This window comes from Phodopus roborovskii, unplaced genomic scaffold, assembly GCF_943737965.1.
Source record: "Phodopus roborovskii unplaced genomic scaffold, PHOROB, whole genome shotgun sequence".
In the NCBI taxonomy this organism is placed as follows: domain Eukaryota; kingdom Metazoa; phylum Chordata; class Mammalia; order Rodentia; family Cricetidae; genus Phodopus; species Phodopus roborovskii.
Genome location: NW_026126408.1, coordinates 7,149,255 through 7,168,520, shown reverse-complemented (window position 1 = coordinate 7,168,520; position 19,266 = coordinate 7,149,255). Strand labels below are relative to the sequence as shown.

The following is a 19,266-nucleotide window of genomic DNA, read 5'->3' as shown; positions in this document are numbered from 1 at the left end:
TTCTGGTGGGGGTGTTTTTTCATTTGAGGTTCCCTCTTCCAATAAATGACTCTAGTTTGTGTCAAGCTGACATAATACTAGCCGGCACAGACCATTAGCGGGGTGACTTGAAGTTATATTGTCTCTGCTTATTTCCTCTTGTGGAGATGATGCCAGCCCTGCTGGACTATCCTAACCAGAACTCAGGATGGGTTGAATGGACCAGTCAAGGGAGTGGCCAAATTCTGGAAATGAGATCACAGCAGTCTCACCCAATTGTTTTAAATGTACTCACCAATGCTTACAGGTGATGTCACTCTTTCAGCCCCCAGGGAGGCGTCACACAATTCCAGCTAATCCCACCTGGCCCCCATGCCTAAGGTGAGTGGGTTGAGCTGCTGTGCTTCTAGGAAGGTTCAGTGGATTCTCCTGTGGCCTCCAGACTTGGCATCAGTGGTACCTCTGCCACGCTCTATGCTGGCCTGGAGCACCAGTGACCTCCAGTGTTAGTAGCTGAACTCCATTTCAGGTGTCATCATGGCTTGTTTATAATTTGACACTTGTTCATCTTTGCTGGAGGACTCTTGAACTACAATCCTGCCTGGCACAACAGACTACCCTACCCTATAGAAATATATCTTGTGCTTGTACAAATGGACTTCTGCGTGTCCACTTGAGAGGGTTTTCTTAGCTGTAGCAAGCCACAAACCAGTGCTAGGGGAAGACTTTCAGGACATTGGTAGACAGAGGTCTGTGTCTAGAGCCCAGGACAATAGGTGCTGGATACATTGCTCAGTTTGTCAAAGAGTTAGAGGTAGTTGGGGGTGTGGGCATTCCCATGGTGATAAGAAGTGATGGGGACCTACAGAGGGCTGCACAGGCCTCACTGGCTCACCAGCAGCCTTGGGGGCACAGAGAGGAGGACTCCACAGCTGCCTCTGCCAATGAGGAGAGGGGAAGATTGGAAACTCTAGAGCTGACAGGTACCCTTCCTCAGGACCCACCCACTCCCACCCGGGGTGGTATCTCAGGAAGTCATCCTCTGAGACAGTTCTTATGTGGAGATTGGTACTCAGCACCTACTCAGTAAACTTCTGTGGACTGGAAAAGAAAGGTCTGTGCCGTGCTGGTTTCCTGGCAAAACAGGCAGCAGCTTCGATACTCTGTGTGTGTTGAATGGTTGACTTCAGCATCTTAGCAAGAAGTCTTGGCCTGTCCTGTACCCTCATTTCAGAGTTCTTCAGGAGTTTGGGAGTTCCCATAGGTATCTCGTCCAGCAAGAATCCTGGCCTTCCTCCTGTCTGAGTGATTCTGGTGACTTACTCAGTGCCTGCACTCCTCAAGCAGCATCTGGAACAGTTTGTGGCTTCATCTCTCCCCTAGCTCAGACTCCCTTTCCCAGAGCAGCTCTCCTCTGTGGCTGTATGGTGAGGTAGAAGCCAAGGCAAGCTAGCAGCCTCGGAGGGGCAGAGGCATACAGCATTCTCTGTAGAGGGTACAAGCTATGCCACCAAAGCTATTTGCCCAAAGAGTTAGGATGAGTAGATGCTTTCCCATGATGCACTCACTTATCATTCATTCACTCCCCATTATCCTGCATTCAGTACTACCTGGGAGATGGAGAACAACAAGGGAAGGACATTTCTGCTGTCGTGGTGCTTCATTCTAGCATCAACAGTGAACAAACAATACTTCAGGCAGTGGTAAGTGTGGAAAAATATAAGCCATTAGATGAATGGGTATGGCATGGCACAGAAGGGTGCAAATATGGACATGCAGTCCAGGGAGGAGCATTTGAAGAAGGTATTTGGATATAGTACATTTGAGCAGAGCCGCAAGGCGTTGAGGAATAGGTCACGTGAGGAATAGGATCTCGGGGAAGCGGAGAGCCAAAGAAATACCCCATGTTTATTTATTCTGAAGAAAGGGTTCCTGCTGTGTTGAGGAGTAATGCACACCCAGCATGGCTTAGATTAGGGAGGGAGAGGTAAGGAATCTGAGAGACAGCAGGGAGCCACATCATAAAGGCTAAGGTAGAGATTCTGGACTTCCATCAAGCAACACCCAGAACCAGGAAAGGGTTCTAGGAGCAGAAGTGAACTTCCTATGTAAATGGAGCACACTGAAAGCCAGACAGACAAGAGCAGGACTACACTCATATGTGGAAACTAAAAACAAGTCTCCAAGAAGCAGAGAGTGGAATAGTGGCTGCCAGAGGCTAGGAGAGGATAATGTAGGAAGAGGTTGACCTGTAGTTAGAAAATGAGTGGCTGGATAGATGGTTTAGTGGTTAACAACACTGACCCAAAGTTCAGTTCCCAGAACCTATGTGGTCTACAACCATCTGTAACTCCAGGTGTAGGGGATCTGAACCCCTCTTTTGACCTCTGAAGGCACCAAGCATATATACATATATACATTGTAGGCAAACATTAATACACACAAAAGAAATAAATCTTCTTTTAAAAGAAAATTATAGTTAGATTGAAGCTTTAAGTTCTACTGTTCTATAATGTAGTGGGGTGACTATAGTTACAATAACCAGTTTCCTATTTCAAAAACATCCAGAAGAAATTTGAATATTATCACAAAGAACTGGCACATCTGAGGTGACAGATATGATAATAACCTTAGTTTGATCCTTATATGGTGCATGGCTTTCTCAACATATCACATTGTATCCCACAAATATATATAATTATTGTGTCAAATTAAAAAGAAAATAAATGTTATATCCAAAATAAAAAGTCATTAGAAGAAGTCCAAAGAAAAATTGGTATATATAAAAGAGCTGTTTGCAAACATGGCAATGGCCAGAGAGATGACTCAGCAGGTCAGGGTGCTTGCTGCCAAGTCTATTTTATCCCTGAAATCTACACGATAGAAGGTGAGAACCATCTCCTACAGTTGTCCTCAAATCTCTACACACATCATAACATTCATGTGCCTGCACATACATAAACACACACAAAAATAATAAAAAATAAATTTAATTTAAAAATTCTTTTGAGATAGGGTGTCTTACTTAGGGTTTTTATTGCTGTGAAGAGACACAATGGTCATGGCAACTCTTATAAAGGAAAACATTTATTTGGGGCTGGTTTACAGTTTCAGAGGTTTAGTCCTTTATCATCATGGCTGATATTCATGGTGCTGGAGAAGGAGCTGTGATTTTGATCCATAGGTAGCAGAAGCAACTGTGTCATAGTATAGTAGCCTATAATCCTAGCACTTAGGAAGTGGAGGCAGGAAGGTTAGGGGTTCAGGGTCACTTTGAAGCTACATAAAGAGGTAGGAACCAGTTTGAGCTACATGAGACTCTGTCTCAAAAAATATAAAAGAGCAAGATATACTTCTCACAGAGTGCTTCCCATCTGTCTTACCATGTGATATCTCCTTCCACATTCTCCCATCCTGATGCCATCCACCATGAAGTAACACTTCCAGGGAGGCCGCCTCTGAGGGCCAAGTTGTTTTCACATTTACTCTCCAAAACTGTGAGCTCAACAAACTTCTTTCTTTATACACTACCCAGCTTGGATATTTTATTACAGTGAGAGAAAAGAGACTGACAAAGTGTTCTAGGAAGAGCCATTTCACACCCAATGCACAGGAAAGCATGTACACTGAATCCAGGCCTGCTGTTTAACTGGGAAGTTTTCAGTATTACATGTTATGACAAAGCACAAGAGTTGCACCTCTAATTTAATGACAAAGTAAGAAGACATGTTTTGAAAATGTCCATTCCTGATAGCTCAGAATGTAAAAGACAGCAGTAGCTTTTCCTTGAATTCATCAACTACTTAATTTCTTAGCATACGACTCTGTGACTCACCTCCTCACAAGCTGAGACTCACCCCAAGAGCATACAATTATACTCTAGAAGCCACAGAAGTGTGGTACATCTGAGAGGGCATAGGGTCTCTTGGCCAATGCCATAGGTTTGCTGTGTCTACGATCTATCATTTATGGTTTATCTCTGTAGCTTTGGAGGCTGTCCTGGAACTAGCTCTGTAGATCAGTCTGGCCTGGAACTCAGAGAGATCCTCCTGCCGGTGCCTCCCGAGTGCTGGGATTAAAGGCATATGCCACCAACGCCCAGCCTATCATTTATGTTTTACGTTGAGGAAAGTTACACTCAAATGTGAAGAGGAGCTGGGATCTGCCCCTAAGAAACAATAAGAAGTTAGGAAAACCGTCCTGTTGAGTTTGAATGACACTGTCCCCCACAGGCTCATGTATGTGGACACTTGTCCCCCACTTGGTGGTTCTGTCAGGAGAGGCTATAGAACCTTTAGGAGGTACAGTCTTGTTGGAGGAGACACATCACTGGGGGGTGGGCTTTGAGGGTTTATAGTCTCACATTATTTCCTGTTGGCTCTCTGCTTTCTGTGTGTGATGGAGACGTGATCTCTCAGCTTCCTGTTCCTTCTACTTGTTGCCCCCTCCATTATGGTCTCTTCCTCTGGGGATGCAAGCCAAAAAAAAGTCTTCCTTCCACAAGTAGCTTTTAGTCATGGTGTTATATCACAGCAACAAAAGAGTAACTGACTGACCCACTCTGCCCCTGTATGTTTATACCCAGGATGTTCCCTTCGGCTTTTCCTCTAATCACGTGACCTCTTCTTCAAGGGTACTAGAACACGCACGATTATAACAATACTGGTCTTGTGCACAAACATGCCATAGCTTAATCCAAGTTAGGATAACTGTTCCCAGAACCTAAACACTGAGACCCAGATCCATATGGTGCTACTATGTATTGGTAGAACAGTGGGCAGTCAATGTTTAGCTAAAAGGGGAGGCATCTTTGTGCCTGAGGTTTTGGGCATAAGAGTGGGATTCAAGTTAGCCCGCATCAGCCATGAGTAGGAAGAAGTGGTAGAACTATTTCAGGGTTGGAAATAAAATGCTGGAGAATTCCTGTACTCGACACTGGCTGTTTCAACTCGAAGAGTGCCGTATTCGGCTCATTTCAGCTCATTTGACGACGAGCACTAAGGCATTTCTTCAATTTAGAAGTGAAAATTTGGTATAAACCAAGCATCTGCCAACATAAATCCTGACAAAACTAGGCTGTCTTGGAAGGGAGGGGGGCTTATGGCAGGCATGCACTGGCAGGATGCGATTTCTTGCTTTATTTTAGAATCAGAGTCAAGTTCAAACATACCAAGATGCTATGAGGAGATGCCCCAGGAAACACTGCAGGTTTCACCCTAACTTGACATCTACCAAGCTACTCCCAGTTGGCAGAACCCACCAAGCCCATGGGAGTAGAACAGACCCAAGACTGGGTGGCCCAGGCACTGGCGAGGAGAGTTCAGATGATGTGTACTGCGTGATCAGAATCTAAGCTGTTCCCCAGGAATTAAACTTAGCACTGACTAAACTTTTATCCCACAGCCATGGTTCTCTAAAGCTTAAGAGAAGTGGCTCTGTCATTGGAGTTTATAAGATATGAGCCTGGGCCCTGACAGCCCTAAAAAGCTAGTTTCAACCACTCACCCTCAATTTACCAATTAAAGACACAAGTTCTAGCGAGAAGCACAGAAAGGAAATTCACTCAATGCCATATGTGGAAGAGGAAGGAGGAAAAGGAGCAGTGACCCTTAAGTCCATCCTCCAGGTACAGATGGGGTGGTCAGCTCTGGTAAAAAGGCACTCTTGGCTCCTAGTCTAACCTGAAGGTCTGACAAGATGCGAGACTATGAAATCTCTTCCTGGGAGACAAGTTCCTTCTCTGGCTGGTACCAAAGTTCCAGCCTTTCCTTTTCCCCATCATGAGATTACTGGAGAAATTTCAATTTCTTGGGAACCACTCTGTCAATAGTCTGATAGCCAGAGAGGAATGGAGGGAGGGAGCCACATAAGTCTCTATTTAGAATTTGCTCCCTCCTGCCAAGACAATTACAGCTTTATCCAGGACTGTACCCAACTGCAAATCTCAAGGGAATACATACTGGTTCCAGATGAGTAACACAGCTTTCAAAAATATTCTTCTTGGGGCTGATTAGATTGTTTAGCAGGTAAAAACACTTGTCACCAAGCCACATGAACTAATTTTGATCTCCACATGGTGGAAGAAAATGGCTCCCACAAGTCCTCAGACATTCATACGCCTACCCCTCAAATATAGGAATAAATGGAGTTTAAAAATATCTTAAGAGCAATGTGTATATGTATATATGTATGCATGTATGTATGTATATTTGGCTTTTCGAGACAGGGTTTCTTTGTGGCTTTGGAGCCTGTCCTAGAACTAGGTCTATAGACCAGGCTGGCCTTGAACTCACAGAGATTCACCTGCCTCTGCCTCCCAAGTGCTTGGATTAAAGGCATGTGCCACCACTGCCTGGCCATAAGATCATCTTTCTAAATGAATAAATATACAAAGTGCTTGTTTAAAGAAATCAAAGAAGCTGTGTGGTGGTGGTGGCAACATATGCCTGGTCTACAGAGTGAGTTCCAGTACAGCTAGAGCTACACAGAGAAACCTTACCTCAAAAACAAAGAAATCAAAGAAAAGAAACATATTCAAAGAACAAAGGTGCTCTGAACTAAAACATGTACGCAAAAGTTTATTGTTAATAATAGACAACATAGAAACCACCAAAATATTCATTACTTGATAAATAAAATAAACAAGATGTGACACAGCCAATGCAATAGGATATTTTTCCCAACGAAAGGAATGCATTGCATCTGACATAGATGAACCTTCAAAAAATTAAGTGAACCAAGCCAACAAATGAAGTCATACATAATTCCATTTTTAACAAAATAGATAAGTCAGTTATCAATTTGGATAAAAAGTGTTGTAAATGGTGGTATACAATTGTGGTCCCAGAACTTGGGGAGGCTGAGGCAGGCGAATCTCTGTGAGTTCAAGGCTAGCCTGGTTTACAGCCTATTGAAGTACACAGTTTTAAGAAAAACTAAATGAAGCCCTTTAGTGGTTGCATAGAAGTAGGGGGGAGAGTTAGGGGAATGATAGCATAATGATATACACTTTCTTTTTGAAGTGATGAAAATATTCTAAATTTAGCTGTTTTAACGGGTACACACATTTGTAAACATAAACAAAAATAAAACCAAATAATAAGAGGCTAACTAAAGAGACAGCTTGGTAGTTGAGAGCACTGGCTCCTCTTCCAAAGGACCTAGATTTAATTCCCTGCATCCACATGCCAGTTCATAGCTGTCTGTAACTCCAGTCCTGGGGTATCCAATCAGATGCCCTCATCTGACCTCTGTGGGCACTACACATATGCTTGCAAGCAAAATATCCATACACATAAATAATAACATCAAAACACACAGAGTAGTAAATGTTAAATGGACAAATTATAAAATATATAAATTCTATCTCCATAATTTTGCTTCAAAATAAGAACTAACAAGGTTATCTACAAATTTAAACACCAAATAATATGAAGAAAAATTGTTTTAAAAAGGCATGGGAAAATATAATGTGAAGGAAATAAAAAAAAATCTCATTTTCTAGGGGTGACGAGATGGTTCAACAGTTAAGAGGGCTTGTTACTTTTGCAGACTACCCTAGTTCGGTTATCAGTACCAACACAACCATCTACAAGTCTAGTTCCAGTGGGTCTGGCATTTTTGGCTTCCATGCACACATGTGGAACATATAAACACAGGCGGATAAACACACATATAACTAAATAAATAAATCTTTTTTAAAATTTCATTTTCTGCAGATGCCCACACTAAAGAAAACTTTAATACTATGATTTCAATTCAAGTTCCAAAAGATGATGTATGAGTCCTATTGTATGATTCCTGATTATTGATAGTCATATTGATTATTTCACTGTTTTAGTCTCTGTGGTGCTGGCCTCATGCATGCTGGGTAAGTACTCTGTCACTGAGCCTGATCTCCAGACTCTTTTTTTCTTTCTTTAAGATTATTTGAGACTAGGTCACTATGTAGCTCAGGCTAGCCTTAAACTTGTCATCTTCCTGTCTCATCCACTAAGGAACCTGGGATTTCAGGCATGTATCACGATGGCCAGCTACACACTAATTACTTTAACAGAGAGACTATAACACAGAAATTAGTTACACAGGTATCTAAAAAATGGCAAAACAGAATGGGTCAGTGAAGAAATGCATTGCTAATTAACAGCTGTGGCAAATACTGACTCTCCTGGGGAAGTAAAGGGGAAACTAGGCACACGATTCCTAAGGGAGGAGTGGCCTGCCTGCTGTAGCAGCTCAGGACCTGGCCGATGTAATTCTGGGTACTTCTAAGGAAGTACTCTGAGCTAGCTTTAAGAGTGCGTGAAGAAGTTGAAAACAGGAAGTGAGTGCTGCAGCTGGGCTGCTGTATTGTTTGGGGGTTATTCTGACAAAAGTTATAAGCAAACAAGAAGCAGCAAGAGGCTTCTCTTCCCTCCTGGTTTCCAGTGTCTCTTCAGCTACCTACTGTCCTCAGAGCCTGGCAGATAGCAGGCTTGATGGTAAAGTCTGCATAACCGCAGCTCCAACAGTGCAGGCTTGGAGCTGAGGAATGAGGGTCCAACCATCAGAAGAACTGACAACTCTGGAATGAGATGAAAAGAATGAACTGCATAGGTAGGCAAGCCAGACAATTAAAACATCCCTGCAAGTGCGACCGTGCACCACTGCATGGCTTGGCAATGAACACTTAGCAATTCACAAATTGAACTAATGATGTTTAGAAAGGCTTGATGTAATCATTAGTAAAATCAGAAGAATGATCTATGCAGAGGATAAAGGTGCTTCCAATAACAAACTCCTGACCTGTGTGGTGGTGCCTGTCTGTGACCCCAGAATTTAAAAGGCGGAGGCAGGAGAATCAGGAGTTTAAGGCAAGCCTTGTCTACAGTTGAGTTTGAGACCAGTCTCAGCTACAAGAGATCCTTCCCATAAACAAACGAATGAATAGATGTACTCTCTGTGAAAATAAACCAGGAATGAAAGAACCAGTTTTGAATTTCTGAACATCTTTATAGAGGACTTGTATTATTATTTTTAAAAGTTTAATTTTAGTGTATGGGTGTATGTATGCTTGCATGTTTATCTGTGTGTCATTTCTGGTGTATGTCTTGCTTGCATGCCTGGTATCTGTAGAGGGTGTTGGATCACCTGGAGCTGAAGTTACAGGGTCTTTCGTTTCTTCCTTCCTGCCTTCTTTGGTTTTTGAGATAGGGTTTTTCTATATAGCCCTGGCTGTCTATAGCTCACTCTGTAAACCAGGCTGGCCTTGAACTCAGAGTTCTGCCTGCTTCTGTCTCCCAGGTGCTGCCTCCAAGGTGGTGTGAGCCACCACCCACCAGTGAGTTACAAATTTTGAGACATTTGGGTGATGGGACTCAAACTCAGGTCCTCTGGAAAAGTAGCAAGTGTTCATGACTGCTGAGTTATTTCTCCATTCTTAGCTTGTATTGTTGTTATAAAGATAACAAAGTTATAAAATGAATTTATAAGAAGCTTCACAAACAGCCCCGGGGGAAAGGCTATTTGCATAGGGAATATTAAAATGAAATTATGCTCTAAGATGTAATCTGACTAAATTGTTGTTTCTCAATTATAACTGCACATTATAACCACTGAGGAGCTTTTAAAAAATACCAATGTCTAGGCTTCAGCCCAGACCCATTAAACCAAAATCTCAGAAGTGGGACTTGGGAATTGATATGTGCTAAATGTTCCTGGAGTGATTGTGATGTGCAACTCAAGAGGTCACATGGGTAATTCCCAAGATGCAAGGCACATGGCTAGAAAGTCAGGACACTCCATTCTGTCCTAGAAGCAGTCACAACCAGAGCTAGGGAAGAAGGAAGAATGAACACTAGATGGGCTCACCAGCCTGGACCCCAATCTGGCTTCCCTCGAAGTCATAATATGCTCAGCAGGAGCCAAGAAGCCAACATGTGTTCTTATTTACATCCAAACTCTGTACCTATCTGTGTGTGTGGGGGGGGTAGGTGGGGAAGACTTTCTGTCCCCCAGATGCTCTGAGTTGATACCTCACTGTATGTTGCTGATTCCAAACAGATAAGGCACATCCATCACAGAAGCATTTCTAGTGAGCATGTTAGAACTATTGTGATTAGCTTACTAATGCTTCTCAAACATTACTGTGTACAGGTATTGCTTGAGAGTCTTTTTAAAATGCAGATTCTGATTCAGAGGGTCTGGCCATGGGCCAATTTTGGCATGTCTAACAAGCTCCCAGGTGATTAGAGAGGCTGGCTAAGGTGTCAATTACAATGTCCGTCTTAACTGCCAAGCACACACGATATTTATATTAGCTGAGGAATACATTCTTTCCTTGTAGGTAACTCCAAAGAGAAGCCAATTATACTCACAAGTGCTTAATGAGCATGGCAGATTGCAAAGCATATGTGAAGGCACAAAAGCAAGAACCTGCTCACCATGCACCAAGAGATGGGGCAAGGCAGAGTCAGATCACTAAAAGGCTGGCCTTTGCTGTTCTTAAGAACACAAAACTGAAAGAGATTGTCTATGAAAAAGAACTCCTCTGGGTTCAATTAGTGTGGGAAACATTGCATTCTATGTCTCTCACTTGGGTATTTACAATGGCTATTTTGATTTTCAAGATGCTAAGAAGTTTTCCTGCAGTAAAGAAACCTTTCCTCGAATAGACAGTAACTGACAGGCAGAGAGGGGTATATCATGAATGAAATGAAATAAAAATGAGGGGTTGCTCTTCCAAAAAATATTAAGACTTCCTAGATGGTAACAAGAACATTACACCAACTAACTGCAGAGTCCTTCTGAGTGAGGGCTTGTACTGAGGCCCAGAAAGCCAGTACTTCTTGTGAAGAATTTGATAGGACTAAAGGGGAAGGAATACAAAATGTTTACACATTATAAACATCAAACACACAATAATTGTGTATATATACACACACACACATATATGGGCTTTGGTTAAGACTCTTGGTTGCAGCAGAAACTCACTATATCCAACTTCTGTGGTGATATATTATTTATGATTTAATAAAGATTGCCTGAAGAATGCAAAGTCAGACACACTAGATAGTTATAGAAGCTAGGTGGTGGTGGTATATACCTTTAATCCCAGGACTCAGGAGACAGAGGTAGATGGATCTCTGTTAGTTCAAGGCTACACTAAACTACATGAAATTGATACAGTCCAAAAGAGAAATGGCTCACACAAAGGTGATCTCAGCACTTAGGATCCCAGGCCTTTAATTCCAGGATTTGGAAGGTATAAAAGGAAGAAGCAAAGGGTCTCATGATAGTCATGGAGCTAGCTGGATCACCCTTTTAGTCTGAGGTAGAGGAAAGAACTAGTGGCTGGCTGCTTTGCTTATGTGACCCTCAGCTTGAACCCCATTATCTGTCTCTGAGTTTTTATTATTTGTGTTACAAACTTGAGCAAGAATGAGGAAAAGTAGTAACATCAGTAATTCACACATGTTTCTCAAGTACCTGAGGCAGTGAGCCAGGCACCTAAACAAGTGGAAGAGAAACACTGTTACAACTCTCAACATAAACACTGTTACAACTCTCAACTCTACTCAAGAGGTTCTCCATCTACATCCTCCCTGCAGTCAGTCCCAGAGACTGTTTAGTGGGGGACTGTCTGGGGAGTGTTTCTTCATGCTAATTCTGTTTTCTAAGGAAGAGGCTCTGATGGTTCCATCTATTTTTACCTAGACTAAACATGGGTGTATAAAGACTTTTGTTGAGCCAAGTGATGGGGTAAATGCCATCAGCACTCAGGAGGCAAAGGCAGGCAGATCTCTGAGTTTGAGGCCAGCCTGGTCTAAGAGTGAGTTTCAGGATAGCTAGGGCTAGCTACCCTGAGGAAGGAGGTTCAATTATCTGTGTCCCAGTATCTTCTACAATTGGTGATTTGGAATGCACAAGGGTGTTTTTATACAGACAAGCAAAACATATACATCCCATAATAGCTTATTTTGGGGTACATTTTTTTTTTTTTTTTTTTTTTGGACAGGGCATCACATGTAGTCCTGGTTGTCCTCAAATATGAGACCTTCTTGCCTCAGCCTCCTAAGTGCTGAGATTACAGATGTGGTCAACATGCATAGTCTGGGAACATTTCTTTGTTGTTGTTTTTTTTTTTTTTTTTTTTTTTTTTTTTTTTTTTGAGATAGGGTTTCTCTGTGTGGTTTTGGAACTTGTCCTGGCATTCTCTCTGTAGACCAGGCTGGGCTTGAACTCACATAGATTCACCTGCCTCTGCCTCCCAAGTGCTGGGACTAAAGGCATGCACCATCACCACCCAGTCTGGGGATATTTCTTTTTCTTTTCCTTTTTTTGGAGGGATTTTAGAGCTTTGGAGCGTGTCCTGGAACTCACTCTGTAGATCAGGCTGGCCTCGAACTCACAGAGATCTGCTTGCCTCTGGTGGGATCAAAGGAGTGCACAACCAATGCCTGGCTGGGGATATTTCTTAATGGAACACTATTAACATGGAACTGAGAGAGAGAGAGAGAGAGAGAGAGAGAGAGAGAGAGAGAGAGAGAGAGAGAGAGAGAACGCTTTGGGAGCTGCTGCTGGGATGGACTTCGAGATGGGAAGCTTGAAGTAGAGGTCTGAGTACCATAAGTTGAACTGAACTTGTATGTTGGATGGCACTGAGAAGAACGTATTGCACAGAGTGAGACCAATGATAGTTACAAGCCAGCTACCTACAAAGTGGGGCTTGTCTTAGTGGAAAGATGGGAGAAGGAATTGTCTGTAGAAATAGTTGGGTAGTTTAAAATCTGCAAGGTTTGGCAATTTAAGCTACGTGGCGGGTGTCAGGAAGGAGGAAAAGATAAAAATGGTCCAGAGAAGTCATTTGGGAATGGAGTGGTGATGAAATCCCTAACTCTGGAGACAAAGTTAAGGATCCAGGATTGGGTTCAGATATGATTTCTATTCTTAGCATGTTTGGGGACAAGAGTGATACTCAAGTAGAACCCTGGAACTTGGGCAGGAGGTAAAGATACACAGTGCTGAGGTTTGGATGTGTCTCTAAATGTTTGTGGGTTGGGAAGTGGGAGCCTAATAAAAGATGGTATTGGGGACCTGGGGCCTATGGCTTGGTTGGTGGCATGTTTGCTGCATAAGCAAAAGAATGTGAGTTTGAGTTCCAGAGCCTGTTTAAAAGCAGGGCATTGGCCCTGGGGAGGGGTTGGTTCATGATAATCCCAGCACTAGGGAGACAGAGGAAGGCGGATCGCTGTGAGTTCAAGGCCAGCCTGGTCTACAGATCGAGTGCCAGGATAGGCTCCAAAGCAATACAGAGAAACCCTGTCTCAAAAAACAAAAACCAAAAGCAGGGCATTGTGAGAACTACCTGTAATTACAGTGTCAGGTAGGCAGAGACAAGATTCCTGCAACTCACTGGCCAGTCAGCCTTGTCAAATTGGTGAGCTCCAAGTTCAATGAGAGACCAGTTGGAGAGCAATTGGGGAAGACATTCACTGGCAATCATCTTCTGCCCTCCAAGTGCCAAGCAAACACATGAATATACATTTTTAAAGAGGTGTGATTGGTTCAAAGGGCTCTTCTTCCTGAATTAGTGTTACTATTACGGGAATATGTTATCTTGAGTGGGTTATTATAAAAGCAGGCCCAACCCAACCCCTTCCTCCTGCTCTATTTGTCCTTTTGCATTTCACCATGAGATTACACAGTACCCAAGATGTTGCCTGAGACTGGAAAGTTAGCATTGGATTTTGTAGTCTGCAGAAACTTGAGAAATTTCTTTTCTTTATAAATTACCTGATTTGGTATTCTGTCAAAGCAATACAACACTAAGATAAACTTTAACGCCAATCTGTTTTTATAATGAGAAAAACCCAAACCCAAAGATCTCCTGTGTGGTTTTTTTTTTTTTTTTTTTAAGACAGGGTTTCTCTGTGGCTTTGGAGGCTCTCAAACTCAGATCCGCCTGCCTCTGCCACCCGAGTGCTGGGATCAAAGGCGTTCACCATCCACTGCCCTGCAATCTCCTGTGTTTAACAGGCACTAGGAGGAGACATTACATGAACAAACACATATAGTCCCTAGCCTGGTGGAACTCACGGGGATCTAGAGAAGACATATTAGAACAGGGCAATTCCAAGGCCCTGGATATTTATGAAGTACGGGAATGTCAAAACCAGTGGTAAGCCATCAAGATCTGGTCCCACAAGTGCCTATGCTGTCCAAGACAGCTGCTGATAGGTAGTGGTCCCAATGACTGCGACCAAATCTTTGGAGTCATTGCTATTCTCTGCAGATTTCAAGGAAGCCATGCCTCACAAGGTTAGGTCTGGTGTCTGTAAACTGTTGATAAGACAATATTTAGTTTCATACTTAGAGCAAGTTAGTTTCCTTTGTGCTTACTCAGTACCCGGGTCTCTTCCTTTGCGGGAAGTTGGCAACACTTGCTTACTGAGAAGTCACTAGGAGACTAGACAGTAGACAGACATTTGCGGGGTGAAAATTTTCACCCCTAAATAACCAACATCTATATAAAAGGGGAGTTGAATGGTGAACGGCAGGGGCCTATATTAAGGTGCAGCTCTTGCAGGTGCCCGCATAGCGGAAGTGTAGCGCTAGACACACTCCAAGTTTGGGGGCGTGGGCAGCAGGGTTTGCACAGTCTGGGGAGAACAATGAGATAGGTATCAGGGAGGAAGTGGAGGATGAATAATTTAACCTCAAATAGAAAGTCAGGGGTTTGCAGCACCCTGACTCTACGAGGCATCGATCTACCCCGGAAACAGCGCTCCAGCGGCCGAGCGCGAAGCCCTGCCCTGAACCCACAAGGTAAAGGCCGGACAGTGCTCGCCTGATGGCGGCCACACGCGCAAGAAGAGCGCCGCGACAATGCGCACGCGCAGAGCCTCGGCCGCGCTCTTTCCCTCCCCCTCCCCCGCACGCCCGCCGCGCGGGAGAAGCTACGCACTTCACTGAGAGGCGCCGCGTCTGGGTGAGCGCTCCCCCACCCCTCCCCTTTTCTCCCGCAGTGCTTTGCGCGCGGCCGGTGGGCGGGGGAGGGAGGGGAGGGGAGGCGGCGGTGGCAGCCATGTTGTTGTGAGTCTCTGTGCCTCACCCTCGGTACTTCGGTGGTTCGGAGGAGGAGGGGGAGGAGAAGAAGGAGGTGGGGTGGGGGGGAGGGAGGTAGGAGGAGAAAGAAGACGTCGCCGCCACCGGAGGCGGAGGGGGAGGACGGCCGGCCGAGAGCGTCGCCGCCGGTGCCCAACGGTCGGTGTCCTCCGGCTGAGGCAGCGCGGCCGCAGCAGCCCTGTAAGTGAGCCCGCGCTCGTTCCGTGTGGACCGTGGGCGCCGCGGGGGCCGGCTCCGGGCTTTGTGTGGCGGCCTCCGCGGGAGCAGGCCTCGGGCGGGAACAGGCCGAGCCTGGGCGGGTGTCGGCGGCGGGCTGCGGCCTGGGCCCCGCTCGCACAATGCCGCCGGGGGAGGGGAGCCGGAAGGGGGTGTGCGCCGGCGGGGGAGGGGGCGCAGCTCGCTGCTTTCCCGCTTCCTTCCCGCGTCCTGCGCCTGGCTGGCTGGCTGGCCGGCCGGACCCGCTTCGGCGGCCTTGCTGACCAAAGCCGAATGCCTTCCAGCCTCACCCCTGGGGTCCCGCAGTCTGGAAGAAGCACGATGGAGCCAGGGAAACGTGCGAGTTGCAAGTGGGTGAAGCGGAAAGGAGCGGTTTTGTGAAAAACAAAACAAAAAAAAAGGAGTTTGGAGGGCGGGCGGGTGGGCGGCGGGGGTCGGGATGGGGCTTGTTCCTCGAGCCCTGCGAGCGTCCAAGAAAACCTTGGCAGACGGACGTGGATGTGAAATCAAGTAGGGGCCAGGATTCGACCTGTTCAGGTGCCTTAGTAAGGAACGTGGTATTTTTTTGTTAGGGGAACATCTTTCGGTGCTCCGAAGAATGTGTAACTTTAAAGCCGAAGGCCAAATCAGCGACTTTAAATTATTTGAGCCTTAGTTTGGGGTGTGAATACGGTGAGATTTCGCTGGGGGGGGTGGGTGGGGGGTGGATAAACGGTGCAGAGTTGGTGTCCAAACACGTGTGAAGTTGGTGCTTCTTTCCAAGAACACAGCTATAGAAACCCTGGTTTTTGTTTGTTGTTTTTAACTTAGGATTTTATTCTGTAACACATTTGGACTTTTGGGGAAGGGAATGGATTGCAGACATTTTATGTGCAAGAAGACAAAATAATTCCTTGACAGTTCCTTCAGATTTTAAGAAGGTTTTCTGTAAATGTTCTAGGGGGAATACTTTTAAATGCTTAAAAGGATCTAATGTCTGGAAAGATACTGCGTGTCACGAAAGCAGTTTTAAGGAGTTAACCTTGGCATGCTAAAAGCTTGTTCATGGCTTAGATTCGTGACTCTTCATTCACCATGTGACCGCGTGAACTGGAGGATAGAGAAAATTCTGGTCAGGAATGCTCTGTTTTAAAAATACTAAGATGGATATTTTTAATTGGTTAATAACAAGCCTCTGTTGCTAGTCTCTTAATATCTTGATTTTTATAAATGACTTACGTCATGTGAATGGTCAAATAATTGACAGCATGTTCCTTCTTGAAAGAATTCTTTAAAATTAATTTTCTGGGAAACAAAGTTTTGTGATGCTGTCTTGGTGTTTTGGAGCACAGCTCTTCCACACGAAAAAGTTACAATAACTTTTTGTAGTTCAGAAACTTGCTACAACATTCAGGGGTTTTTGTTTTACTTATTTTGTGTCCCAGTCTAGCTGATTTACCTTAAGTGGGATTGCCATGAGTACTTTTAAGCATTTTTAGACAATCTAAGCTGTTTAGTTTTTAATGAAATTTTCTTTGTCTTGAGTCAGGAGTTCCTTTAGGTGGTTCAGTATTTAGTAAGCTTTTAAATTAACTTTCTTAAAAATTACATTGCGCTTTTATGTAACTTTTTGTCCGTGTATTTGTGCTTGTGACATATGCATGGAGGTCAGAGGACAAATTGTGGGTGTCTATTCCCTTCTCCCACCATGTGGTCCCTGGGGATAGAACTCAGGTTGTTAGGCTGCTGCAAGCTGCAATGCCTGTGCAAGATTTTAAAGTAACTTAAGAGCAATGGCACAAAAACATAGATTTTCTTTCCTTTGAAACCTTTTATATTTGCTTATTAATCTTTCTAGTGTTGAGATTATTTGTCTTTTAAGTATGTATTTATCCAAGTTATCAGAAATAGTAATCGATTTAGGCCAGGTATGACATCCAGAAACAAACTTCTAGTCAACTAAAACTGCTTCTGTGTGTGTGTGTGTGTGTACAATAGTGCAGTTGGAATTTAGTAGGCACCTTGTGCCTACTAAAGTGAGTGCTCTACGACCTACGTACATACCCTGCCTCTTTTTAAGTAGTAATCTGAAATGGAAGTTGGTTCATGTATCTTGTAGTCACATCTTCTTGTCTCCTAATTTAGAATTTCATTGGGTTTCTAAACCGGAAATATTTAGTATTTTTCATATTTGAAAAACCTGCATTCATTCACAGCTTGAGACCATTTTACTAACAGGTTAATAAAAAATTGCCATGGTAGGTGGGTAAATTAGCTTGTTACATTAAATAGATACCTTATTTCATACTTTTAAGAAGGCATAAAAACTGTCTGGCTTACACTTACTGTCTTTTCTCCTTGTTTCTCTGTTAGGTGAAATGTAAGAGGGAATTTAAAAACAACGCTGACCCTTTCCTTTTTCTTGGGAGCATATCCCCTGCATAAAACATGTTCTACCTCATGAGGCCAACCAGGATAGACAGCTTCTTTCTATGGGAGAAGACAGTAGTTGTGTATTGTCTAGTAGGTGTCTAATGCTACCTGTGACTATGTTTAGCTTTATCAGTAGCAGAGATTGTTGAATTACCATCAGTCTAAGTTGCCTCTTAGTTCAGTAGGTTCTGAATTCTGGTGCAGTAGAAAAATGTTCAAACTATAATGGTCTGATACTTCTATTTATAGTGACATGTCAGTTTTTTAAAAATTACTGCTTTGTGGTTGAAATGTGAACTCATAAAAGTATTTTCAAACCTTTCTAGCGCATAAACCACTAGAATTACAATGCTTTTTCTTAATTTTTTCGGAAAATAGTATGTTTAGAGATGAGGTGATACTTTTTCTTCCAGTATAATTCAAGAGATTGAACTAGGATTTACCTAGTTAACAAGTATCACCTTATAGGCACTTTAAATTTTAACTGAGTTCTGGACACATATTTCTTTGACTTTTTAAAGGGTAGTTTTGTTTGGTGCTTGCCTGACTCCTTTTTTGAGTCTAAAATGGCTTAAGAAATTTAAAGTGATTTGTTCAAGCATGTTGACAAGGAGTTAGCCCCATTCTTCAAGTTTAGCTACTTGGTTTTTTTTTTTAAAGGCAAGGTTTCTCTGTGTAGCTTCGAAGCCTGTCCTGAAATGAAACCAGGCTGACTTTGAACTCACATAGACCAGCCTGCTTCTGCCTCCCAGGCACTGGTATTAAAGGCTAATACTACCACCGCCCAGCTGCTACTGTAATCTTAATCCAGTCATTTATTTTCACTTTAGACTTTATAGAGTACTGAGGAACATCCAGCTGTGTCCACCTGATGGGCCTGCCACACTAGCTCCCATCCACAGAAAAGTAAAGTAATATCAAATGCAAAAGGTGTCATTATATTTTAATTGAATGCAAGTGGGACAGAAAGAAACAAGGTATTTATCCCCTACTTTTTGACAAAATACGTGCTTGGGCTCTACACGGATCCCTGAAATTTGTTGTTAGTGTACTTGGCTATGCTCTGATACACTACAAGACCATATACTCAGCACTGCCTTATCAGGTATGTCCAACTCTTGGCTCATCAGCTGCATGTGGTCAAGAATAATTATGAGTGCAACCTTAAACTCACTTAAAGACATTATGAAATACTTTTTTGTGTTCTCAAGTATGAAGTTCATAGATGACAATGTTGTGTCACTTGTCAAAGTTTGGATATCCTTGGAATAAAACCTGTAACGGACTGCCAACAGATATATAATGTGGTAGGATTGGGAAAGTAGAAGAGTATTATTTCTGTATTTATAGTCCTTAAAAAAGCCTGATTGCTTGCCAAGAGTAGCAAGTTTTTTTCTTTGTGTGTATGTTTGAGTGTTTGAACACAGAAATGAATGTGCCACAGTACATGTGTTGAGATCACAGGATAACATATGATATGTTGCAACCGGAGTCTCTTGTTTGCTATTGCACACAACAGGCTTACTGGAGCTTTATGAGTTTCTCTTGTTTCTA

At 43.4% G+C, this 19,266-nt stretch overlaps 1 protein-coding gene across 8 annotated transcripts in view; it reads left to right on the top strand.

Annotated features, from left to right (window-relative positions):
• Nucleotides 1–15,100: 15,100 nt before the first annotated feature.
• Pum2 (pumilio RNA binding family member 2) overlaps nt 15,101–19,266 on the top strand; it is a 74,545-nt gene continuing 70,379 nt past the window's right edge. For 6 of the 8 annotated variants that reach the window (XM_051181676.1, XM_051181671.1, XM_051181675.1 and 3 more), the window contains exon 1: nt 15,101–15,264. The gene's annotated coding sequence lies outside the window, so the exon portion shown is untranslated. The remainder of the gene's footprint in view (nt 15,265–19,266) is intronic. The other 2 variants (XM_051181673.1, XM_051181672.1) reach the window with 1 other exon arrangement.